The sequence below is a fragment of the Tursiops truncatus genome, chromosome 15 (genome assembly GCF_011762595.2).
Source record: "Tursiops truncatus isolate mTurTru1 chromosome 15, mTurTru1.mat.Y, whole genome shotgun sequence".
Taxonomy (NCBI): Eukaryota; Metazoa; Chordata; class Mammalia; order Artiodactyla; family Delphinidae; genus Tursiops; species Tursiops truncatus.
The window spans coordinates 55,365,381-55,392,265 of NC_047048.1; the positions used below are offsets into that span (position 1 = coordinate 55,365,381).

A 26,885-nucleotide genomic window follows, 5' to 3' on the forward strand; every position below is an offset into this window, starting at 1 on the left:
TCAGATTTGCTTCTGGGAATGGTTAGCCATGATAAAGGAGTCATGGCAAGCCATGGCCATGCTACCAAGAAGGTTAAGAAATTCTTGGAAATCTAACTGCCTACCACAGTTGAGGTCCCATTTCTGCATCATGTGGTCAAGGACACAGGTCCTTTTGGCTCTTTGTGAAGGCAGCCATTTCTATATTTATGAAGCTTAGGAAATTGCTCTTGAACAATCTGCAGTTGTTCCCATCCTTCCCAGCATACTTTTGGGAAACAGTAATGAGGATTCAATGCTCCACTGTCTCTATAGGGCTGGAGATTTTTGTCTTGTCGGAGTTGAACTAGAGGCTGTGGCACAGAGAGTGCTAGGTAGACTTCAGGCATTTATTTATTCTGTGCTAACATTGTGTTAATCACAGTTTATCCAATTCCTAAGAAGCCCTGTTAAGATTCTAACTAGAATTACATTATATTTATTTATTACTTCCCAATAAAGTATGTGCTATGTCCTTTTGCTTGTTTGGAATATTGTTTTTAAGACTTCTAAAAAGATTTTAAAGTTTTCTTCACATAGATCTTATGTTTCTCATTAGATTTGTTCATAAGAACTTAATAGTTTTTTGCTATTATACATGGAATATTTTATTCAATATCTATTTCTCTGTGTGTATTGTATAGATCAGTTATTTATTTTTATATATTTATCTTATATCTAGCTGACTAAATTCTTTTCTTAATCATTTTAGTTTTATTAGTCAGATTTTATTTTTTTTAATTTATTTAATTTATTTATTTTTGGTTGCGTTGGGTCTTCGTTGCTGCATGTGGGCTTTCTCCAGTTGCGGTGAGCGGGGGCTATTCTTCATTGCGGTGCACGGGCTTCTCATTGCAGTGGCTTCTTCTTTATTTATTTATTTTTTTGCGGTACGCGGGCCTCTCACTGCTGTGGCCTCTCCCGTTGCGGAGCACAGGCTCCGGACGCGCAGGCTCAGCGGCCATGGCTCACGGGCCCAGCCGCTCCGCGGCATGTGGGATCTTCCCGGACCGGGGCACGAACCCACCTCACCCGCAATGGCAGGCGGACTCTCAACCACTGTGCCACCAGGGAAGCCCTGCTTCTCCTTTTGTGGAGCACAGGCTCCAGGCGCACGGGCTTCAGCGGTTGTGGCTTGTGGGCTCTAGAGTGCAGGCTCAGTAGTTGTGGCGTACAGGTTTAGCTCTTCCGCGGCATGTGGGATCTTCCCAGACCAGGGCTCGAACCTGTTTCCCTCGCATTAGCAGGCAGATTCTCAACCACTGTGCCACCAGGGAAGCCCTTCTTTTCTTTTTTTCTGGTCATACTGCAATTACTAGAGTTCCAAGATGGTATTGAATAATAATGATGATGTTGGGCATCCTCTGTAGTTGCTGATTTAGGTTGTTTGTCCATTTAGAATATTTGTCACTTAATCTTGGTAAATAGTCTTTATTATATATTTAAACAGTTTCCAGTTTTATTTAGCATTTTAATTAAGAGTGGCTGCTGATTTTTATCAAATAGCTTTTCACCATTTAATTATTTATTACATGGTCTTGTCTTTTAATTTATTGTAAGGAATTACATTGCCGGGGTTCCTGATTTTGAACCAGATTTGCATTCCTGAAATGCAGCACACACTGTCACAGTGTCACACTCCAGGTACATGGCTGGATTCTACTTGCTAACAATCATTAAGATTTTTACAGCCATATTCACAAGGGCAATTGATTACAGTTTTTTAATATTTGTACTGTCATATCAGAATTGAGTGTTCAGGTTATTGTGGCTTCATAAAAGAAATTAGGAAGCTTTCAATCACTTGTCCATGACCTAAAATAATTTAAATAACACTGAAGATTTTCCTTCTTTAGAGGTAAATAAACATGGCTGTGAATCCATCTAGTTCTGGTGCCTTTTTGTTTCAGTGGTAGAGCTTTAATCACTACTCTCTTTTATTATAATTAATTTGTCTAATCAAATTTCTACTTTGGGGGTCAATTTTTCTAGAAAATTGTTTTCTCTAAGTTTCAAATGTATTTATACAGTGTATAAATGTATTTATACAGTCAAGTGTATTTATACAGTGTTGGATAAATATTCTTTGATAATTTTTATTTTACACTTTTCTGTATCTTTCTTCATTATCAAATTTTCTTTATTAATTTCCTCTTCCTATTTTCTTTTGCTTTAATTTTTTGCCTTTTTCTAATTTTTAAAAACTGATCACTATATTCCTTTATCTTTCTAACTTAATAATGAAATTTTAAGGCTATACAGTGTATATTTATTTTCCTTTGAATACAGTTTTTTGCTGCTAATAGGTTTTTATATGAATCGTTCTCCTCTTCATTGATTTCTAGATAGTTTCTAATTCCTATATTAATTTCCTTGGATATCTAGAAATCTATTTCTTTTTTCCTTTTTTTTTTTTTTTTTTTTTTTGCGGTACGCGGGCCTCTCACTGTTGTGGCCTCTCCCGTTGCGGAGCACAGGCTCCAGACGCGCAGGCTCAGCGGCCATGGCTCACGGGCCCAGCCGCTCCGCGGCATGTGGGATCTTCCCGGACCGGGGCACGAACCCGCGTCCCCTGCATCGGCAGGCGGACTCTCAACCACTGCACCACCAGGGAAGCCCTAGAAATCTATTTCTTAATTACCAAGTAGTAAAGTTTTTGGTTACTTAATTATTTCTAATTTTATTGAATTATAATTAGAAAATGTAGTCAAACACATGATCAGTCTTTACAAATGAGTCATGGATATATAAAAATTATCTATTCTTTACTCAAAAGATTTAAGTATGTTGATTGTATTATACAATTACTCTATTGCCTTCAGTTTACATTTATTAGACATGTCAAAATAAAAAAGAATTGTTTAAATCTCTACAATAATTTTTAAATGGAATTCTCCTCACATTTCTAGTAATTTTTGTTCTATATCTTTAGTTTCCACGTTGTTTGGTGTTTACCTGTTTATACCTGATATTTATAGTTTTATCTTCTTTAGAAAGTGTGACTTTTATCATGATGATCTTCCTTATTCTATTTTGTGCTTTTAATTTTAAATTTCATGTTGTTCAGTATCAAAATTACCAGACTCTGGGGACTTCCCTGGTGATGCAGTGGTTAAGAATCCCCCTGCCAATGCAGGGGACATGAGTTCCATCCCTGGTCTGGAAAGATCCCACATGCCACGGAGCAACTAAGCCCATGCACCACAACTACTGTGCCTATGCTCTAGAGCCTGCGAGCCACAACTACCGAGCCTGTGTGCTGTAACTACTGAAGCACGTGTCTAGAGCCCATGCTCCACAACAAGAGAGCCACTGCAATGAGAAGCCTGCACACTGCAAGGAAGAGTAGCCCCAGCTCACCACAACTAGAGACAGCCCACATGCAGTAGTGAAGACCCAACGCAGACAAAAAAAAATTACCACACTTTTATTAGTCACTAATAAATACAAGGAAGAGAGGTATTTGTATCTACTTGGTATCTCTTTCCCATCCCTTTATTGTTAGTCATTCTTTATTATTATATTTCAACTGTGTTTTTATACAGCATATAGCCACATTTTTTACATTTTAACTCTTTTTGACATTTCTGTCCTTCTTGGGATAATTCATTCTATTTGAACTTATTGTATTAGCTGATATTCTTAATTTTATTCCTTCTTCATTTTGTTTATTATGTACTTTGTTGTATCTATTTTACCTTTAAAAATTTTGTTAATTGAATAAAATTGTGTTAATCTCAACATTCCTCCCCCATCTCTTCCCAGTTAGGTAGGGGATATCATTAAACTTTTCTCAGATTTTATAATTAAACAAATATAATCCTGTTATGAAAACAAGAGACCAATCATTCCTTTCACTACTCCCATCCTCTCTCTTCAATAAGTTGAGACAAACATAATACTCTCATTTCCCCATCTTCCAAGATTAGACATTTAGAAAGCTTTTACTTTTGAAATCCTGTCACTTTGTAACTCCTAAAACTCTTCATTCCAGCTGATTACTTGTATTCTTGCAGTTTGTCTCTGCTATTTGTAATTCCTTCCTGAGTATTTGTACTACACAATTTCACACAGTATATTATTTTGTTAGATTTAGCAGTGTGCATTTTGAAAGGTCCATTGCTCAGCACTGTTTCCTCTTTTTTGAACCATCTCTCAACTTGAAATCTCAGTTCTGACTCATTTGTTTTTGGACAGAGTCCTTTCTTGAAAGTTTTCCTAAGGTGCAGTACATTCTGATGCCTCTCATATCCACAGGTATCTTTCTTTTACCCTCACATGTCAGTGATATTTATGTTGAATAGCTGTTTCTTGGGTTGCTGGATTTATTGGGGTTTTTCTTATCATTATGTTATTCCACTGTTTATTAGCTACCTGTGTTTCAGATCAAAAGTGTGATGCCATTTTGATTATTTTTCCCGTGTAAATTCTTTCTTTTAAATCTTGACATTGGCCATCCTTCAATTCATTTACTGAATATTTTAATTTAAAAATCACATATTTATAACTGTGATTAGATGGTAAGATGCCCATATTTTTTAAAGAATTAACTTTAAAATACTTTCATGAAGTAAAAATTTGGATAGATAAAGCAAATGTTAAATTGTGGTTAGACAAGAGCAAGTGCATATTAGAGATGCATACTAAAGTATGTAGGGGTGACAGAACATGGGTATGGAACTGGCTTTAAAACAGTAGAGAAGAAAAGAAGATAAATGAAGCATATGTGGCAAAATCTTTATGTGCTGAATCTGTACGATGAGCATGTGGGGATTCATGGTGCTTTCTACTTTGTGTATGTAAATATTCATAATAAAGCTCAATAATATTTTACTTCCAGAGAATCTTTTTGTGCTGCACTTAAATCTTTCTAGGTGCTGTAAATAATTGTTTGCTCACATTGGGGTCTGACAGCTGACCGAGCAAAGTCAAGGAAGTGTGAAATAGGGGAGCAGATGTAGGGAGTGACAAGCACTTCACTGTTGTTGGAGCATAAAGTATGAGCCAGAGAGAAGTAAGTCATGAAAATGGAGGCTTAGGCAAGGACTAATAAATGGGCAGCTTTGTAGGCTGTAGGAGATATGTTGCTGCCCCAACATCATCTCTATCACTGAGCCCACTTGAGTTCACCTACAGCTGCAGAGGAAGAAGGTATTTTCCAGCACAATGACAGCTTCCTACCACCTTAAGCAACTGTACATCTTGTTTTTTCTCCGCTTAAAACTTGGAAATCATGAGAGTTTGCTCAATTGAAAGCAGGTGTACACAGAAGTGGTGGATTCGGGGATTTAGCCTCAACCAATGCAGGACTGGTATAGGTGGGAAATGCCCTAAACTTCCACCATCCAATGGGATAAGTCTAAGGCATAGTCCACACAGTTTCTCAGACAAATTGTATAATTGAGCTCCTATTACCCACAGGGGTAGCCTGCTTATTATTGCAACTTTAATTGGCCTTTCTCTCCCCCTTGATCCACTTAGCTACTCCCTCACTGATGCTTCCTAGGATTACCTCCCAAAGAAACCACCTGCATCAAAATTCTTTTCTCAGGGTGTGGTGATTTCAGAATTCTTTGACACTCCTTCCTTAAAAGGTAGAGCTAGGAAGGACATGGCCTTATATTAACATGGGCTACAGTTCATTTTTCTCACACACAGTGACTGCTAGCAGCATCCAAAGTGATGACATGATGACTTAGAGATGTGATAATGAGAAACACGATGGCATTTTCTTCAGGTTTTCTAGTTAACACATCAAAAGTGTATCTGTATACACAAAAAAAGAAGAAAACCATTCAAAGAGGTAATCAGGAGACCTTCAAGATGGCAGAGGAGTAAGACGTGGAGATCACCTTCCTCCCCACGAATACATCAAAAATACATGTACATGTGGAACAACTCCTACAGAACGCTTAATAAATGCTGGCAGAAGACCACAGACTTACAAAAAGGTAAGAAAATCCCCACATACCTGGGTAGGGCAAAAGAAAAAAGAGACAAAAGAATAAGGACAAGACCTGCCTCTCTGGGAGGGAGCTGTGAAGGAAGAAAAGTTTCCACACACTAGGAAGCCCCTTCACTGGTGGAGATGGGGGGGTGGGTGGGTGGGGAGCTTTGGAGCCACAGAGGAGAGAGCAGCAACAGTGGTGCAGAGGGCAAAGTAGAGAGATTCCCGCACAGGGGATCAGTGCCGACCAGCACTCACCAGCCTGAGATGCTTGTCTGCTCACCCCTTGGCGGGGGCGGGGGGGGGGGGCAGGCTGGGAGCTGAGGTTCAGGCTTCGGAGGTCAGATCCCAGGGAGAGGACTGGGGTTTGCTGCGTGAACACAGACTGAAGGGGGCTAGTGCGCCACAGCTAGCCGGGATGGAGTCCGACAAAAGTCTGGACCTGCCTAAGAGGCAAGAGACCATTGTTTTGGGATGTGCAAAGAGAGGGGATTCCTTCCGTCTGCCCACAGAAGGTAGAGCACCACCTAAACGAGCTCCAGAGACGGGTGCAAGCCGCGGCTATCATCTCAGATCCAAGAGGCGAGCATGGACCGCTACCACTGCCACGTCTGCCACCAAAGATCCTGTGTGCAAGCACAGGTCACTACCCACACCCTCCCGGGAGCCTGTGCAGCCCACCACTGCCAGGGTCCTGAGACCCAGGGACAACTTTCCTGGGAGAACACATGGCGTGCCTCAGGCTGTTGCAATGTCATGCCGGCCTCTGCTGCCCCAGGTATGCCCCACATTCCAATTGTGACTACGGTACCTCTCCCTCTCCCTGGCCTGAGAGAGAGCCCTAATCAGCTGCTGCTTTAAGCCCCTCCTGTCTGGGTGGGAAACTGACTCCTGAGGGCTGCCTACACATAAAGGCTGGGACAAAACCAAACCTGAACCCCAGGAGCAGTGCAAACAAAGAAGAGAAATGGAAATCTCTACATGCAGCTTCAGGAGCAGCAGATTAAATCCCCACAACCACCTTGGTAAACCCTGCCTGTGTGGAATACCTGAATAGACAACAAGTGTTCCCAAAATTGAGGCAGTGGACTTTGGGGGCAACTGTGGACTTGGGGTTTGCTTTCTGAGTTTGATTTGTTTTTGGTTTTATGTTTATATTAAATAGTTTCTAGTGATTGTTTTTATGTGTGGGTTTGTTTATTGATTTGGTTTCTCTCTTCCTTTTTTTTTCTCTCTTTTAGTGAAGGTGTGTGTATATGTTTCTTTCTGTGATTTTGTCTTAGTTTTGCTTTTACCATTTATCTTGGGGTTCTGTCTGTTATTTTTCTTTTTGTGAGTGTGTGTGTGTATGTTTCTTCGTGTGATTTTGTCTGTTTAGTTTTGCATTTTCCATTTGTTTTGGGGTTCTGTCTTTTTTTTTTTTTCCTTCCTCTCCTTCTGAGCCATGAGACTGACAGGGTCTTTGTGCTCAAGCCAGGTGGTGGGCCCGAGCCTCCAAGGTGGGAGAGCTGAGTCCAGGACTTTGGACCACCAGAGACCTCCCAGCCCCATGTAATATTAATCAGCGAGAGCTCTCCCAGAGATCTCCATCTCAAGCCTAAGACCCAGCTCCACCCAATGGTCAGCAAACTCCAGTTCTGGATACCCCATGTGGAACAATTAGCAAAACAGGAACACAAACCCACTCATTAGCAGAGAGGCTGCCTAAAGTCATACTAAGTTCACAGATATCACAAAACACACCACCAAACGTGGCCCTGCCCACCAGAACACAAGTAACAGTCCCCACCACCAGGAAGCCTACACAACCCACTGAACCAAACTCACCCACTGGGGGCAGACACCAGAAACAATGGGAATTACAAAGCTGCAGCCTGTGAAAAGCAGACTCCAAACACAATAAGTTAAACAAAATGAGAAGAGAGAGAAATATGCAAGCAGATGAAGGAGCATGGTAAAACCCCACCAGACCAAACAAGTAAAGAGGAAATAGGCAGTCTACCTAAAAAAGAATCCAGAGTAATGATAGTAAAGATGTTTCAAAAATCTCTGAAATAGAATGGAGAAAATAAAAGAAACGTTTAACAAGGACCTAGAAGAACTAGAGAGCAAACAAACAACGATGACCAACACAATAAATGAAATGAAAAATTCTCTAGAAGGGATCAATAGCAGAATAACTGAGGCAGAAAAACGGATAAGTGATCTAAAAGATAGAATAGTGGAAATAACTGCTGCAGAGCAGAATAAAGAAAAAAGAATCAAAATCATTGAGGACAGTCTCATAGTCCTCTGGGACAACATTAAACACACCAACATTCAAATTATAGGGGTCCCAGAGAAGAAGAGAAAAATAAACTGTCTGAGAAACTATTTGAAGAGATTATAGTTGAAAACTTCCCTAACATGGGAAAGGAAATAGTGAATCAAGTCCAGGAAGTGCAGAAAGTCCCATACAGGATATACCCAAGGGGAAACACGCCAAGACACATATTAATCAAACTATCAAAAATTAAATACAAACAAAAAATATTAAAAGCAGCAAGGGAAAAACAACAAATAACATACAAGGGAATCCCCAGAAGGTTAACAGCTGATCTTTCAGCAGAAACTCTGCAAGCCAGAAGGGAGTGGCAGGACATATTTAAAGTGATGAAAGGGAAAAACCTATAACCAAGATTACTCTACCCAGCAAGGAGCTCATTCGGATTCAACGGAGAAATTAAAACCTTTACAGACAAACAAAAGCTAAGAGAATTCAGCACCACCAAACCTGCTTTACAACAAATGCTAAAGGAACTTCTTTAGGCGGGAAACAAAAGAGAAGGAAAAGACTTACAAAAACAAGATCAAAGCAATTAAGAGAATGGTAATAGGAACATACATATTGGTAATTACCTTAAATGTAAATGGGTTAAATGCTCCAACCAAAAGACACAGACTTGCTGAATGGATACAAAAACAAGACCTGTATATAGGCTGTCTACAAGAGACCCAGTTCAGACCTAGGGACACGTACAGACTGAAAGTGCAGGGATGGAAAAAGATGTTCCATGCAAATGGAAATCAAAAGTAAGCTGGAGTAACAAAACTCATATCAGACAAAATAGACTTTAAAATAAAGACTATTACAAGAGACAAAGAAAGATACTACATAATGATCAAGGGATCAATCCAAGAAGAAGATATAACAATAGTAAATATTTATGCACCCAGCATAGGAGCACCTCAATACATAAGGCAAATAAATGCTAAGAGCCATGAAAGGGGAAATCGACAGTAATGCAGTAATAGTGGGGGAATTTAACACCCCACTTTCACGAATGGACAGATCACCCAAAATTAAAATAAATAAGCAAACACAAGCTTTAATGACACATTAGACCAGATCAACTAAATTGATATTCATAGGACATTCCATCCAAAAACAACAGAACACACTTTCTTCTCAAGTGCACATGGAATATTCTCCAGGATACATCATACTTGGTTCACAAATCAAGCCTTGGTAAATTCAAGAAAATTGAAATCGTATTAAGTATGCTTTCTGACCACAATGCTATGAGACTAGATATCAATTACAGTAAAAAAAAAAAAACTGTAAAAAATACAAACACATGGAGTCTAAACAATATGCTAATAAATAACCAAAAGATCACTGAAGAAATCAAAGAGGAAATCAAAAAATACCTGGAAACAATTGACAATGAAAACACGATGACCCAAAACTTATGGGATGCAGCAAAGGCCATTCTAAGAGGGAAGTTTATAGCAATACAATCCTACTTCAAAAATAAGAAATATCTCAAATAAATGACCTAAATTTACACCTAAAGCAATCATAGAAAGAACAGAAAAACCACCAAAGTTAGCAGAAGGAAAGAAATCCTAAAGATCAGATCAGAAAAAAATGAAGGAAACAATAGCAAAGATCAATAAAACTAAAAGCTGCTTCTTTGAGAAGATAAACAAAATTGATAAACCATTAGCCAGACTCATCAAAAAAAAAAAAAAAAGGGAGAAGACTCAAATCAATAGAATTAGAAATGAAAAAGGAGAGATAACAACTGACACTGCAGAAATGCAAAGAATCATGAGAGACTGTTGAAAGCAACTATGTGGTAATAAAATGGACAACCTGGAAGAAATGGACAAATTCTTAGAAAAGTACAACCTTCCAAGAGTGAACCAGGAAGAAATAGAAAGTATGAACAGACAAATCACAAGCACTGAAATTGAAACTGTGATTAAAAATCTTCCAACAAACAAAATCCCAGGACCAGATGGCTTCACAGGCGAATTCTATCAAACATTTAGAGAAGAGCTAACACATATCCTTCTCAAACTCTCCCAAAATACAGCAGAGGGAGGAACACTCTCAAACTCATTCTATGAGGCTGCCATCACCCTGATACCAAAACCAGACAAAGATGTCACAAAAAAAGGCTACATATCTACATAACTACATAACTACAGGCTAATATCTCTGTTGAACATAGATGCAAAAATCCTCAACAAAATACTAGCAAAAAGAATCCAACAGCACATTAAAAGGATCAAGCAACATGATCAAGTAGGATTCAACCCAGGAATGCAAGGATTCTTCAATATATGCAAATCAATCAATGTGATACACCATTTTAAGAAATTGAAGAATAAAAACCATATGATCATCTCAATAGATTCAGAAAAAGCTTTTGACAAAATTCAACACCCATTTATGATAAAACCTCTCTAGAAAGTGGGCATAGAGGGAACAAACCTCAACATAATACAGGCCATATATGACAAACCTACAGCCAACATCATTCTCAAGGGTGAAAAAATGAAACCATTTCCTCTAAGATCAGGAACAAGACAAGGTTTCTCACTCTCACCACTATTATTCAACATAGTTTTGGAAGTTTTAGCCACAGAAATCAGAGAAGAAAAAGAAATAAAATAAATCAGAAAAGATGTAAAATTGTCACTGTTTGCAGATGACATGATACTATACATAGAGAATCCTAAAGATGCTACCAGAAAGCTACTAGAGCTAATCAATGAATTAGTTAAAGTAGCAGGATACAAAGTTAATGCACAGAAATATCTTGCATTCCTATACACTAACAACAAAAAATATGAAAGAGAAATTAAGGAGACCCTCCCATTTACCACTGCAACAAAAAGAATAAAATACCTAGGAATAAACCTACCTAAGGAGACAAAAGACCTGTATACAGAAAACTATAAGACACTGATGAAAGAAATCAAAGATGATACAAACAGATGGAGCGATACACCATGTTCTTGGATTGGAAGAACGAACATTGTGAAAATGATTATACTACCCAAAGCAATCTACAGATTCAATGCAATCCCTATCAAACTACCAATGGTATTTTTCACAAAACTAGAACAAAAAATTTCACAATTTGTATGGAAACACAAAAGACCCCGAATAGACAAAGCAATCTTGAGAAAGAAAAACAGAGCTGGAGGAGTCAGGCTCCCGGACTTCAGACTATACTACAGTAATCAAGACGGTATGGTACTGGCACAAAAACAGAAATATAGATCAATGGAACAGGATAGAAAGCCCAGAGGTAAACCCGCACATGTATAGTCACCTTATCTTTGATAAAGGAGGCAAGAATATTCAATAGAGAAAAGACAGCCTCTTCAATTAGTGGCGTTGGGAAAACTGGAAAGCTACATGTAAAAGAAAGAAATTAGAACACTCCCTAACACCATACACAAAAATAAGCTCAAAATGGATTAAAGACCTAAATGTAAGGCCAGACACTATCAAACTCTTAGAGGAAAACATAGGCAGAACACTCTATGACATAAATCACAGCAAGATCCTTTTTAACCCACCTCCTAGGGAAATGGAAATAAAAACAAAAATAAACAAATGGGACCTAATGAAACTTAAAAACTTTTGCACAGCCAAGGAAACCATAAACAAGATAAAAAGGCAACCCTCAGAATGGGAGAAAATATTTGCAAACAAAGCAAGTGACAAAGGATTAATCTCCAAAATATACAAGCAGCTCATGGAGCTCAATATCAAAAAAACAAACAACCCAATCCAAAAATGAGCAGAAGACCTAAATAGACATTTCTCCAAAGAAGGTATACAGATTGCCAACAAACACATGAAAGGATGCTCAATATCACTAATCATTAGAGAAATGCAAATTAAAACCACAATGAGGTAGCACCTCACACGGGGCAGAATGGCCATCATCAAGAAATCTACAAACAATAAATGTTGGAGAGGGTGTGGAGAAAAGGGAACCCTCTGGCACTGTTGGTGGGAATGTAAATTGATACAGCCACTATGGAGAACAGTATGGAGGTTTCTTAAAAAACTAAAAGTAGAACTACCATATGACCCAGCAATCCCACTACTGGGCATATACACTGAGAAAACCATAATTCAGAAAGAGGCATGTACCACAATATTCATTGCAGCTCTATTTACAATTGCCAGGGCATGGAAGCAACCTAAGTGTCCATCGACAGGTGAATGGATAAAGAAGATGTGGCACAAAAAACAATGGAATATTACTCAGCGATAAAATGAAACGAAACTGATTTATTTGGAGTTAGGTGGATGGACCTAGAGTCTGTCATACAGAGTGAAATAAGTCAGAAAGAGAAAAACAAATACTGTAGGCTAACACCTATATATGGAATCTAAAAAAAAAAAAAGTGGTTCTGAAGAACGTAGGGGCAGGACAGGAATAAAGAGGCAGATGTAGAGAATGGACCTGAGGACATGGGGGGCAGGTGGGGAAGGGAAGCTGTGACAAAGTGAGAGAGTAGCATTGACATATATACACTACCAAATGTAAAATAGATAGCTAGTGGGAAGCAGCTGCATAGCACAAGGAGATCAACTCAGTGCTCTGTGACCACCTAGAGGAGTGGGATAGGGAGGGTGGGAGGGAGGCTCAAGAGGGAGGGGATATGGGGATATATGTATACATATAGCTGATTCACTTTGTTATACAGCAGAAACTAACACAACAGTGTAAAGCAATTATACTCCTATAAAGATGTAAGAAAAATAATAGGTAATCAGGAAAAAAGTAGAGCTAATTTCCCTCCTCTTGAGTGTGGGTGGATTTCATTACTTATTCCTAAACAATGCAATAGTAATGACAGTGTGTGTTTTTGAGGCTAGGTCATTAAAAACATTACAACTTCCACCTTTTTCTCTTGGACCATTCACCCTGGGGGAAGCTAGCCACCATTTTGTGAGGACACTCAAGCAGCCTTATCAAGAGGTCCATGTTATGAGGCAGAACTCAGGTCTCCTGCCAACAGTCATGCCTGTGAGCCTTCTTAGAAATGGATTCTCCAGCCCCAGTCCAGCCTTCATTTGTTATGTAGCAGTAGTTAATTAATACACAGAATCGGCTCTTTGGTGAAGCCAAACAAAGACATAGGAGGCTTCAGGATGTAATTTTATAGGTGTGGGAAGTTACAAAAGGATTTTAAGGGAGAAGCTCGTACCTCCAACTAACAGACCCCATCTTGGGACTATTCTCTCTTCAGAATGCGCATTCTCACCATGGCCATGGCTTGTATCAACATCTAAGGTGGCACATGCAAATTGAATATATGCAAAAATGAAACATTTTGTCTATGAGTGACTGTTCTTTTCTTTTCTTAAATATTATTTATTTATTTTGGGCTGCATTGGGTCTTTGTTTCTGTGTGCAGGCTTTCTCTAGTTGAGGCGAGTAGGGGCTACTCTTTGTTGCAGTGCACGGGCTTCTTATTGTGGTGGCTTCTTTTGTTGCAGACCATGGGCTCTAGTCACGTGGGCTTCAGCACTTGTGGTGCATGGGCTCTGGAGTGCAGGCTCAGTAGTTGTGGCACACAGGCCTAGTTTCTGCACGGCATATGGGATCTTCCTGGACCAGTGCTGGAACCCATGTCACCTGCATTGGCAGGTGGATTCTTAACCACTGCTCCACCAGGCAAGCCCAACTGTTCTTTTCTTGACTCTGAGAAACTATTAAAATTTTTCATCAGTCCTCTCCAGTACAAGCAGTCCTGTAGGTGACTTTTCCGTCCTGCTTAGGACCTGTTCAGCACAGCTCCTCTGCAGGCTCCCACACTCTGAGTTGCCCCCAGCTTCCACAGGGTGAAGGGCCACAGCACAGTGCCTGGGGGGTCCATGTCCTAGTCTGAGCATGTGCTCAGACTTCTGGCTACTCTTCCTGCAGAGCTGATGATATCCAGGTTGTCTTTTGTCTCTGAAAAGGGCCTCTGAACCTGCTACAGGTACAACCATTTCCATATACCTTAGTCTGGGCTCCTTCACTTCCCCACTCCCCACTCTTGTCTAAGCAACTTGCACTTGAATCTATGTCTTGGGGTCTGCATTTGAGGGAAGGCAAAGTCTCACAGCTATCACTGAACTTCACAGGTGCCTCTGCCTAGAGGTGGGAAAAGGGAGAGGTTGTATAGTACTCTGAAGTTTTTACAAATGATTTTCTCAAAACAAACAAACAAACTAGAACAAATTTCCTCTTTCCTGCCAAATGCAGAGTTTATATCCTCCTTTCAGCTTCTTTGAACCTGAGAGAGAATTGTCATCTCACATGGCAGTATGGTGCCCCTTGAACTTAGTCACATGAAATCTGAAGGAGTCAGGTTGGGGAAATGAGGACAGATCTTGCATGGTATCTCAGGTTTTGGCCACAAGCAAATACTTCACAAAGCCCTCTGGTAGGTTTGATAAGCTGATGGCTGGCCATTCTAAACCTTTACCCAGACCTTGTCTCCAAGTTCCAGCCCCTAAAGCCAACTGCTTACTTGACACAACCATAGGTACCTCTCAAACTGGTATGTCCATGAAATACACATCTCCTCCAGCCCCACTGCACTCACTTATGATTCCTCCTATTCTGTCATCTCCCATATCCAATCTTTCACCAAATCCCACTGGTCCTGGCTTGCAACCATCCCCTGAATCTATTCTCTTCTCTGCATATCTACTGTTACCTCTGGTCACACTGATTAGTGTTACCTAGTATTGCCACTGGTAGAATTGAAAACTTGTTATATCACTTTTCTCAATTATTCACCCACCCTGAGTTCGCATCATTTGATATGTGACTCTAGTTCCTCCCACTAGAGGTGGAGTGTACTTCTCATGCCTTGGATTTGGGCTTGGCCATGTGACTTACTTTGGCCAGTGGAACGTGACAAAGACTTGAGATGTGCTTGTGTAGTGAGGCTTGCTCTCTTGTGCCTCAGCCATCACCAGGAGAGGAACATGCCCTGGTTAGCCCACTGGTCTCTGGAAGATGAGAGAATGTAGAACAGAGGGTCAGTTCTTTAGCATGAAGTAGAGCTGTCCCAACTGTCCCAACACATGACAAATGCAGCTCTGAGGCTAGCGTACCAGCTTCTGCAGGTCACCCACAGATTGTGAAAGACAAATACAGCTTCCGGTTTGTCCTCACATATTCTGGTACATCTTTTGCGGTTCCCATTTGTCCTTCCTGTCCCCCACTTTGTGTCCAGCTTTTCTTTTCAGCCTGCACTGGCTGACCTAGGTTTACCACTGAGCACAGAGGCACAGCCTTTTGTAGATTTCTTCACTTCCCTTGCTTTGTGGTTCCTGGTTTGTGACTTTTTTCTAATCCTCCAGTGGTCTTCTTACAGATGTTACCTCACCAGCTTCTCCCATAAAGATGCAAGGGCTAATCTCTAAAATAAATCCATTATTTAAGGGCATCACATTACAATATGAATGAAACCCCAAACTCCTCACTGTGGCCTGCAATACAAGAGGGCATGACTTGGCCTCTCCTGCTTCATCTTGTGCCCATCTCCCTGTACCCTCCTCCCTGCTTGCCTGGGCACTGTTTTCACCATTCCCTCAGGACAAGAGCCAACTGGCTGTATGTCAGAAGTAACATTCTCTGTCCAGTCATTTAGCTCCTTCAAGACCCTCCTCCCACCCCTTCCCTGATGGTCTGGGTCTGGGGAGGAAGAGGTTAAGGTTGTCGGAAAGCCTGGACAGCCCCGGCCTGGTCTCCATCAGGGGCACAGCAGGAAGGCCTGGGTATCCTTGCTGGATCAGGAAGTCTCCTAGCAAAGCAATTAGGTAGAGTGTGGAAGAGGATGTGCTGCATGCTGCTCTCTGTGCATCCCTGTGCATTGAGGAAGGTGGGGTGGTCCAGGGCTGGGAAAGAGCGGCAATCAATGCCTCAAAGTGGTGAAAGCCCTGACAGTTGGCTTTCTACTGCAGAGATTTGTCCAGCTCTGGGCAGAGGGTCAGCCTCTCACACAGGCCAATGGCCGGGCTGTCCTGCCCTCCCCTCCTTGGCTTTCCAGAGGTATCTTGAAAGGCCAAGAGAGCATGTCTGTTCTCCAAGAAACTTCCCCCAGCAAGCTCCTCCTAGTCACTGTACATCTCCATGAGAGAGGTGGCATTGGCTCACCCTCCGGCCCTGCAGTTTGGAGAACTTTCACACGTAGGGAAAAGGGAACTGTGCTACTGAAACACCACAGGAACCAGGGTCGTCTTGAATTTTGTTTCTTGGCTGAATAAGCAGAACTTAAAGTACTTCTCACCTCCCACCTTCTGTTCCAGCCACACTGGACCACACACTGTTCTCTGACCCGCCCAGTCTGTTCATGGCTCTGCCTGGAATGTCCTTCTCCATGCTGGAATGTCTACTCTTACACATGTAGTCCTGCCTTCCTAGGCACTTCCGTATAACACCCGAGACTATTAAAGCAAGGGGTCTCCACCATTAGCATGCACACAGAGCACCTGGCCTTATTGTTTTTGTTTTGTTTTTAAATTTATTTATTTTATTTATCTTATTTTTGGCTGCGTTGGGTCTTCGTTGCTGCATGCGGGCTTTCTCTAGTTGCGGCAAGCGGGGGCTACTCTTCGTTGCAGTGTGCGGGCTTCTCATTGTGGTGGCTTCTCTTGTTGCGGAGCATGGGCTCTAGGTGTGCAGGCTTCAGTAGTTGTGGCACGTGGGCTCAGTAGTTATGGCTCACGGGCTCTAGAGCGCAGGCTCAGTAGTTGTGGTGCACAGGCTTAGTTGCTCCACGGCATGCAGGATCTTCCTGGACCAGGGCTCGAACGAGTGTCCCCTGCATTGGCAGGTGGATTCTTAACCACTGTGCCGCTAGGGTAGCCCTCCACCTGGCCTTATTGTTAAACTTGAACATGGCCTGAGGCCTGGTTCTATATTTTTAACCCAAATCCTAGATGATGTTAGTGCTGCTGGTCCACGAACCATACTTGGAGAGGTGAAGATTGAAAACATTTATCTCATTCTCTCACCTGGATTTTTTGGTCAAACACATGAAACATTTTAAAAAGTATAACTTAATCTCTACTTTGAACTCCTAGTTGACTAATAGCAGAAAACATGTTGGTTAATTTCTGATAAACTTGGTCATTACAGGTTAAATTCAGCTAATTCTGAAAATTTCCTTCCTGCCTGCTCCATGCCTCTCTTTCTCCGTAGGCTTTCATCTCAGTTTTGCTTGTGGTGGTGGGCTTATGGAACATCTTGGCAACTGGGGGTGGGAGGCGACATCTGTGCCTAAGTGAGTATACTGCTGGTTTTGGGTGCAGCATCTTTCCATCCTGGCTCCCACAAGATGTCTGAGTTCCCTTGGGGTCCCTGGCATGGACCAGACCACTGTCTTTCTGTGGGTCCTCTTGTCCCAAATGTGAGATACTCTCCTGTCCCTCAGTTTTCTCCCATCTGGCTTGCACAGCCGTCTCTGGGGTGTGGAAAATGTTGGCTGTCTCCCACACTCCCTGTAATCCCCAGGTGCTTTCTGGATCTGACTAGGTCCCTCTACTCCTGAAGATGGCTTAAGCAGCCACCGTGCCATGGGTACCAGGATACTCCATGTGCCTGATAAAAAGTGGCACAGTTCCTCTCCACTTTCAGATCCCAAACTGGTCTGACATCTGAGGGTCTTACTGTCTACCTCCATCTTTCTGGATATAAACCTAGAGAGGAGGCAGCATCTCAGACACCTCAGCAATCTCTACCAGCAACTAAATGACTTGCATAACCAGCAGGTCACCCCACTCCCTCTCTCCCCTCCCCACTCCCTGCATCCCATAAAACTGCTTTTCCTTTTAATTTTTTGACTAGTTAATATACGCATATGGAACAAATAATTCAAATAGTACAAAAGAGTACTCAAATTTTTATATAATTTATTTAATCTTCCTGCCTTAGGACAATATCAACTGAATCTCCACAAGTGATGATGAAATCAGCGTGCTTCTACTTTACTCCACCTCTTTTCTCTCCTTTCCTCAGTTTTGATAGGTCATTACTAGTATTACTTCTAATGCATAATTTTTCCATGAGGATGAATGAATGTGTTTATATGAAACAAATCTTCTTTGTGCAAGACAGTTGAGCCCTTGGCAGGTTGCTCATTATGTTTGATCCCAGCACACTAACTGATATCAGTGCTGCTCAAGCTCAGAGTACCACCAAAGACGCAGACCCTACTCTGGCTGCAAACTGCTATCTAGTGAGTACCAGACAATTTTAATTCATTTACATCTCTATTATTTGGACTATCTACTTTAAACATCTTTTCATTTCCTTTTTATATAAAATGAACAAATCAGGATACTTAAATTCTTACTTTCACTAGTTTTATAGTTTTTACGTCATAATGGTTTATAACATTTATGTTTTGTTTTGTAAACATAATCCTAATAGTTGAAATAGAGTACTCTCACTCCAGGGACTACAAGGTGATGCTCCCAAGGCTATCAGTGCCCATCACTGTAGAGATTGCAAAGAAACAATAACCTTCTCTCTACCCCCACCCCACGACATATGCCAGCCTCAGGTTCCCCATCTGGTTTCAGGTTTTAATTGGCATTCAAACATAAAAATTAAGAAAAATTTCCTAAATTAAAAAATCAAATTTGTAGATTAAAAGGCCATACTATATTCTGAAGAAATGGATATAGGGTTTTTTGGGTTTTTTTTTTTTTTTTTTTTGCCTTTTAAGTATTTCACTAAAATGTAAATTCCATGAGGTATAAGGACAGGGATTTTTGTCCTTTTTATTTACTGCTATGTCCCCAGTGTTTAAAATAATGTCTGGCACCTGGGAGCCCCCTGTAAACATTCAATGAGTTAATTGCTAAAGGAATAGACCAACTAATACAAACATATCCTATTAATGTTATTATATTTCAAAGATAAAGTTTCCTTTGGTTACCCAGCAAAAAGGTCATTCTATCCTCCCAGCCCCCAAAATCAGGCTGGCTACAAACTTCAGCACAGCAACATTCAAAGTGAGAAGACAATCTTGTACCACCTATGACACCATCAAGGCTAGCAATCTGGGGGAGGATCAGCGGGTGTCACCTCCATGCCTGGACTGGCTTGGCTGAGGAGGAAGAAAACACAAGGATTCAGAGAGGGACTTGAGATACATTTCCCAGGTTCATATTCCAGCTCTGGCACCTGCTGACTGTAATCTTAGGAAAGTTACCTAGTTACCTCAGTTTCCTCATCTATAAAATGAAGATAAAAATTGTACCTCCTCCTAGAGTTAGATGAGAATTAAATGAGTTAATGCTTGTAACTTGGCAAACAAGGAGATGGGATTCATTTTTTTCATTCATCAGATATGTATTGAGTACTCATTTTTTTCATTCATCAGATATGTATTGTGGCAGATGGAGAAGGAGATGAACTGATAAATAAGACAACTTTGTTCTTGGGCTGGTTGACCCAAGAAAGTGGTCCTTGTAGATGCATTTTGAAACAGTACAGTGAGACCACTGAGTAAGTGATGGGGTGAGTGGGGCCTTCATGGAGATGGGCCCTCAAGCCTTGCCACGAACCTGGGCTGCCAGACATGTAAGCGTCAACAGGTGGGAGATGAACAGAAGATGTGACTACTCAGTAGAGACTTCAAATATTTTCCCCTCTGCCCACCCCTCCCCATTTTGAGAACACTGACCCATCTCACATCCTGGCCCTACCCTGCTGCTGGCCACAGAGAGAGTATGTTGATGGTGGTTGCTGGATCTAAGTGCATGTAGACTTTGGGATAAAGGCAGCCATTTGGGCAGAAGTTAGAGCACATATGTGGAGAGATAGCAATACAAGAAACAAGGAGGAAGAGAGGGAGGAAGCAGGGAGAGAGAGAGAGACAGACAGACAGACACACACACACACACACAGACACACACACACACACACACACACACACACAGATTGAACCCTGTAGGTCATATTCTAGTTCATCTTGGACCTGGTTCACTTCTTTCCCATGAGTTCTGCAAGAAACTCTTGGTTCTTTAAAAACAGTCTTACTCTACCTAGGCTGGCTCAAATGGCTTCTGTTTCTTGCAACCAGATGATGTAGTGAGTTGATTTATCTAAGTCTCAATTTCTGAGCCTGCCAAGTGATGTTATTAAACTAAATGCTGCCTAATATTTTTCTTAGCTTCATTATTCTTATTTTTCTTATTTTTTATCATGCTTAGCATAGCACCTTGCATACCATTGATGTCTAGTAAATATCTATCAATACAGTTTTGAAAGCGTATTGCTTTCCCAAAATATTGCTTTGGGAAGGTGGGGTGTATGTGGGAGGAGAGTTCCCCAGATGCATCTCTCTCACAAGCTCATAAACAATCCAGAGGTCTCCAGACTGGTGTCGACCAATAGCCCAGTCATGTCAGCCATGGACACTTCATCCTGTTCTTTTTTTTTTTCTTTGCATTAAAGGTTTTCATTTTTTGTGTTTCTTTTTTTCCAGCTTTATTGAGATATAATTTACACATAACATTTTGTAGGTTTAAGGGTGATGATTTGATGTACATATATATTATAAAAGAATTACGCCAATAAGGTTAGTTAACAAATCTATCACCTCATATAGTTACTATTTTTAAAATCCTGTTAAGTTCTTTAACAGTTAGCTACTGCTATATAACAAACTATCCCAAATTTAGTGGCTTAAAATAACAACCATCTATTTATCTTATGCTTTTATTGGTTGGCTATTTGGGCTAGACTCAGCTGCGCTCCCTCATGCATCAGTGGTCAACTCTAGGTTGGGTAGGGGACTTTACTGATCTTGTTTGGACTCTCCCACATGTCTGGGGCCTTGGATGGAACATCTGGACTGCCTTGGCTCTGGGCCATCCTCCAGCCGGCTAGCGCAGGCTTATTCACATGGCAGAGAAATGTTCCAATAGAAAGAGTAGAAGAATGCAAGGCTTCTTGAGGCCCAGGTTCTGAAAAAGCATGGTATGACTTCTGCCGCATTCTACTGTACTGGCCAAAGCAAGCAGCAATGTCAACCCAGATTCAAGGTGGGGAAGTAGACTCCACCTCTTTGTGAGAGGAACTGCAAAGTGTATGCAGGGAAGGGGATAATTGTAACCATTCTGGCAATCCATCTACCACTTTCTGGGTAATGTTGTCAACATACCAGGCCCTTGAAGTAGAGAAGCTGAGTGTTGGAGTGTTGGTCCCTTAAATGTTACTTAGCAGCAGGGTCACCAAGCATGGCTGCTTAGGCCCCAGAATATCCCTGAATATCATGAAACAGTCTTTTCCTCTAAGTTATAACTTAGAGTCTCTTCTATCTTCTCAACCCCTCCCCTCACTATGTGTCCAGGGACTCAGGTTGGAGGCAGAGCTGAGAGACAATCTCTCATCTCCCTTCTTTCAACTAAAGCTTTGTTACTGGGCCGAACTTGGTTTCTTCTTTCTCTAGAATGAAAATTATCTCCAAGGGGGGCCTTTTTCACCTCTCCAACAAATATATTTCCAGCTAGACCACTATGCTAGTGTGCCAGACATGTCCAGGTGTATTCAGGTCCCAGGGACAGACCTCACCTAGGCTTCCTTATTTCTCTATTAACTCATTGGATCTTCCTTTGCAGGTTCTCACCTCCTACATAGCAGAGGGACAAAGTGGAGTATGACGCAATAATTTAAAAGTCCTGCTGGTCTCGTTAGGTTAAAAACTCTCTCAAGTTCTTCCTCCCTTCCCAGTTCTCTCCAAGATAGATCTTTGGGGGAGATTCTGTCTTACCTTCTCTTGCAGTGGCATTTGAGACTGGTGCCTCAGTTCTCTTGGCTCCCCTGAATAGGGCTTGCTTTGTACCATACCTTTGAAAGCAGCATGCCGAGGGGTGGTGGCCCCATTCATGAGTGTTTGGCTGGCATACTCTGCTGATGCCTGCAGCCTGTGTACCTCATGGTTTGGGTGATCCATGCTCCTTCGGAGCTCTGTAGTGTTCCCTGTCCTCCCTAACCATAACTCAGCCCTCACCAATTGCTCCCTCTGAGTCCCCATCATGTTGTCCTGCCAGCCTCCAGGGTCAACTTGCCCTCTTCATGCTGGGTCTTAGAGCAGATGATTTGTGTGTCCTGTGTCGCCTCCCCTCAGCCCAATTCTCACCCTGGCTTAGCTGTGGTGGGCAGCTCCATGCACAGTAACTCGTCCCACCTCAAGTGCCAATGGCAGTGGCTCCAGCTTTTCTGCCTCAGATGTTTCCTCAAAGCCAAAGATATCCACACAACCAGGAAGTAAGAAGAGGTAAACTCTCCTGGGAATAATCCTCAACTAGTGGGGAATGAGAGTCAGCTGATAAATCCGCAGCTCCCTGACATTCAGAGTGAACAATTCTGAGGGGCATTTTACACAGGTGCTTAGAGGGTCCCCAGAGGAATGGAGTGCCAGTTGTATATCCTTTATTAGCTTCTCCTCCTTCCCTGTCTTCTCTTGCTTCCTGGGATCAACTCCTAAGTAAACGACCTGCACCCAAGTTCTTGTCTCATGTTCTGCTTTTGAGGGAGCTCAAACTAAGGCCCTATAGAAGGGCTTTGGCTCACAATTTAGCTTTCTTCTGAGGCCTCTGGTCCTTGGGAGCAGGGGGGAACTCTGCATTGGTCTAGGCCATGCAGGAACTGTGGGTGACCCCAGAAAAAAACCCAGGCCCTCCCTTTATGTAACATAAGCGATCCACTAAGTTGACCTTAATGAGGCTGCCCTCCAACCCCAGGTGAGTGTCTGAGAACTGGGGAGAAAGAGGTAGGCAGCCAGTGTGGCAATCTCCTCTATTTTATCCCCAGAACTCCCTTCAGTCCATCAACATATCTTCTCACTCTGGTCGAAGTCACAAATGAAGAAGGTGCATTTCCTACTATGTCCCCCACTTCTTCCTCCCTTCTCCCAGAATCCCCTGGGTACTTAAGGGTAGGCTTTTGGCCTCCCCACTTCTCTGCATCTCCTGCTTCTTCCCAGGCATAAAGTAGAACTCTGATCTAGGTAGGCAAAGTCTGCCTCTTGAGATGTTATAGGGGGACATAAAAGAATGTGGAAAATCATTTTCTCTGACCATGCTTGATATTTCTGTCACTGTTTTGCTAAAGAGAAAAGGGAAGTTGGCTTTTTTTTTTCTTTGGCTGCACCACCTGGCATGTGGGATCTTTGTTCCCCGACTGGCACCCCCTGGACTAGAAGCACAGACTCTTAACCACTGGACCACCAGGGAACTTTGGGAAGTTGGCTTTGAGACTCAAGTTCATCAGTGACCTCTTTGCTCTTAAACTTGTGCTGTCCCAATATGGTGGCTATTAGCCACATGTCGCTCTTATGCACTTGAAATGTGATTAGTGGAACTGAGTATTAAGTTTATGTAAACTTAATTAATTAAAACTTAAATTTAAAAACTGATAATTCAGTTATTGGGAAACTTTTAAGCATGTTGGAACAACTTGGGTATGTGAATATACTTTTTCAAGTGAAGATTTTATAAAACCTAAATACAGATCAAGTATTTTTAAATTTTTGAAATTTTATTTCAAAATTTAACATCCATATTGAGATGTTTTGAAGTGTAAATACACACCTGATTTTAGCCTTGGTACAAAAATAGAATATAAAATACTTCATGAATATTTTTTTATATTGTCTACACATTGAAATGGTAATATTTTGGTTATGTTGGGTTAAATAAAATGTATTATTAAAATTAATTTCACTTTTTAAAATTATTTTTAATGTGGCTAGAAAGTTTTAAATTGCAACTGTGGCATGCATTGTATTTCTACTAGAGGATGGCTCTAGAAATACTTTTCTGCTGCTTCTTTGGGGCCATGTGCCTCCTGGTTTAGTCCATGGGGGTGGAAGTCTACAAGAAAACATGGTTTAAGGAGGCTTTAATATAGCAGTTTAATATTTGCAATATATTACCCCTGTTACAGAAGTATTGGCCCTACACTGCCTTGAAGGATAAAGGCATATTCCTTTCTCTCTTGTGCTTTCTGTATGGGGAAATTGATGAAAAGAAAGATGTTTTCTGGTGTCTTGAACTAATCAATCAATTTATTCACCAAGATGGAGACTCTAAGTGGAGAGGAATGGATTTTGTTTTAAACAGGTCAGGACTCCTGGCAGCCTCATTTGGACGATGGATGGTCACCTGACCTAAACTGGGCCAATGAGTTGCTGTCCTGGGAAACTGGAGTAGAGACTAAGGGATTCTAGTTCCACCTGGCTGCCTTCTTCAACAGGGAGCTCTAAGCCCCAGTGATGGAAGTGATGGCCACCCTTTGCCATGTGTCTGGGGTGCAGCGAACGCCAGTCTATGGGGAAAGAGAAAAGTTGGCTTCTCAGAGAAGACTTTCTGGGTTACTGGAAGCCCTTCAAGTTCTAGGTTTGCTTCTTACCAAGCTCTCCCTGCAGTTCTGACCCTGAGGTTGTAGGGAAATCCCCATGTCCTCATAATACGTTCCCCTGAGTGTGCTCTTATTACCTGCAAAGCAAAGAAGCTTACTAATACAGAGTAGTAACTCCAAAATTTGGGGTGGGGGAGGGGGAATTAATAATTGACCTTTCTGTTTATAGCTCCAGAAAGCACCAGAAGATAATTTTTTTTTTTCTATAGTTGATCAGTGGTCTCCTTGTTCTGGGGTAGCTGACACAGTTTTCACCACCAAACTTCAGCTGCATTTTGGGTTCAAAAAACTTCTGTGGCCAGTCTGGGAAGCAGGTCACCATTTACAACATTGTTTCTAAGGGAAACACATTCCACGATCCAAACAATGAATTTGTAAAGAATGTTTCGCTTCCAGGAGGGATGAGCTGACCCAGCTGTACCCTGAGGGTTGTCTACCCATTAATCCTTAGTCCCCCTTCCACGCTGAAAGGCATGGGGACCGACCCTGCAGGGTTGGAGTATGTATGTTGGGGGACAGTTGTGATAAGAGCGAGGGAACAAATAGGGCGCCCCAAATCTGGGGTGCTCTAGGGCTCCGTGTATACTGAGAGGCCCTGGAGGTCCAGGGATGGCTAAGAGGGGGAGGTGAGAGGAGGACAAAGAAACTTGGCCTCCTTCACATTTCTGTCACGTCTGCCAGCCCGCGAAGTCCAAGGGGCCTTGCTCAGCTCAAACCCTTTTTGGAATAAGCAGGTGTTAGAAAAAAATCCCATATCAAAAAATCCCGTATCCTCTGCCTGGGGAATCCAGGGCGCTCGACGTGGGCTCCGCGGGGCAGCGTGACTGTTCTCTGGGAGTGGCTGTCACCGCCCGGAGCAAACCAAGGGGCTCGGGCCAAGACTATATCCCTTTTGGAGAAGGCCGCGGAGAATGGGGTGAGTGAGCCAGCTCATCCTCCCCACCCCCTCACTTCTACCCCTCCACCCCAGGCCGGAAGAGGCGCTGGCAGCCTGAGCCCGGACTCGCAGGGGATGAGCAGCTACAGCTTTGTCTGGGAGGGAGGGGAGAAGCCCCGCCCCCCCGGGGGGGGAGGGAGGGCGGGAGAGGAGGGGGAAGAAGAAAGGCCAGGGAAGAGGGGTGGAGGGAGAGATGGTGAGCTAAAGAAAGAGGGGGAGGGAGGGCGGTCAGATCCGATTGGGGTAGATAAAGGCAGAGGGGCGGAAGAGAGGGCGAGGAGGGGCGGAGGGGGACTGGGCGCCCGACCCCCAATCGCGCGGCTGCCTCAAGCTCAGCAGGGCTGTAAGGGAGCCGGGCCCGCCGACCGCTGACCGAGACGCTGGCTGGAGCCGTCCCCGGCCGCAACACCCCCACTTTCCAACTCCAAGGTCCCCGCAGCGCGCGAGAGGTGCAGCCGGCTCCGGACGCAGGCAAGGCGCGGGCCGCGGGCCGCGGGGAGCGAGGCTCCGGGCCCGATTTGCGGGGCGCAAGGTGTGGTGCACTGGGCGGTCCTCTCTCCCCTTGCCGAAAGTTTTCCTGCAGTGTCCCTTGCCCCGTCCAAGTCAGCCCCTCAGTCCTCTTCTGCTCCTGTTCTCCTCCCTTCTTCCCCAGACACTGGGGGTTCCCGGGCGTGTGGACTCCGCAGGGGCCGCGTAGGTGAGGAACCCCAGCCTGCCCGCCTTCCGCGGGAGAAAGTTGTGGCTCTAGGCTCGTCCTCCCCCTCCGATTCCTGGGGCGTCCTTCCTTCTCTCCACGCCGAGGGCGGCTGCAGGAAGGCGCCCCCACCCTATCCCCGGGGTCCCCGGGATGCCCTGGCTAGAAGGTGCCGGGCGGGCAGGTGCAGGGATGGCAGGCCCCGACCCTTATCGGGGGGTGTCCTGGGGGGTGTCCGATCCTAATCTGGTCCTGTTCTTCCCGGCTCAACCGACGATTCCCTGGAGGCGGGTTCCAACCTCCGGCGCCCGAGCCTCCCTTGGCCTTCAGAAGGGCGCCGGATGCGCGGGGGCCCTGGGTCCTCGTTGTACTTCCCCTTTGCCGGCTCGCGGCCCGTCTCCGGAGCTGATACCGGAGGTCGCTGGTTCTCGGCTTTGCATCCTCTCTCGCCAGAGAGGCAAGTGCCTTGGGCCGACCTCGGCCACTTCTGCATTTCGAGTGCCTGCACTGCACTCAGTTCCTAAGCTGGGAGATCCCTGGGGACAGCAGAGAGGC

At 43.1% G+C, this 26,885-nt stretch overlaps 1 protein-coding gene and 1 pseudogene across 4 annotated transcripts in view; one reads left to right on the top strand and one right to left on the bottom strand.

The window, feature by feature from the left end:
* Positions 1 to 26,823, bottom strand: LOC101327574 (protein S100-A11 pseudogene; annotated as a pseudogene).
* The window catches only part of RASSF2 (Ras association domain family member 2), a 49,039-nt gene continuing 48,058 nt past the window's right edge, over positions 25,905 to 26,885 (top strand). For 2 of the 4 annotated variants that reach the window (XM_033839855.2, XM_019941477.3), the window contains exon 1: positions 25,905 to 26,168. The gene's annotated coding sequence lies outside the window, so the exon portion shown is untranslated. The remainder of the gene's footprint in view (positions 26,169 to 26,885) is intronic. The other 2 variants (XM_073792703.1, XM_019941475.3) reach the window with 1 other exon arrangement.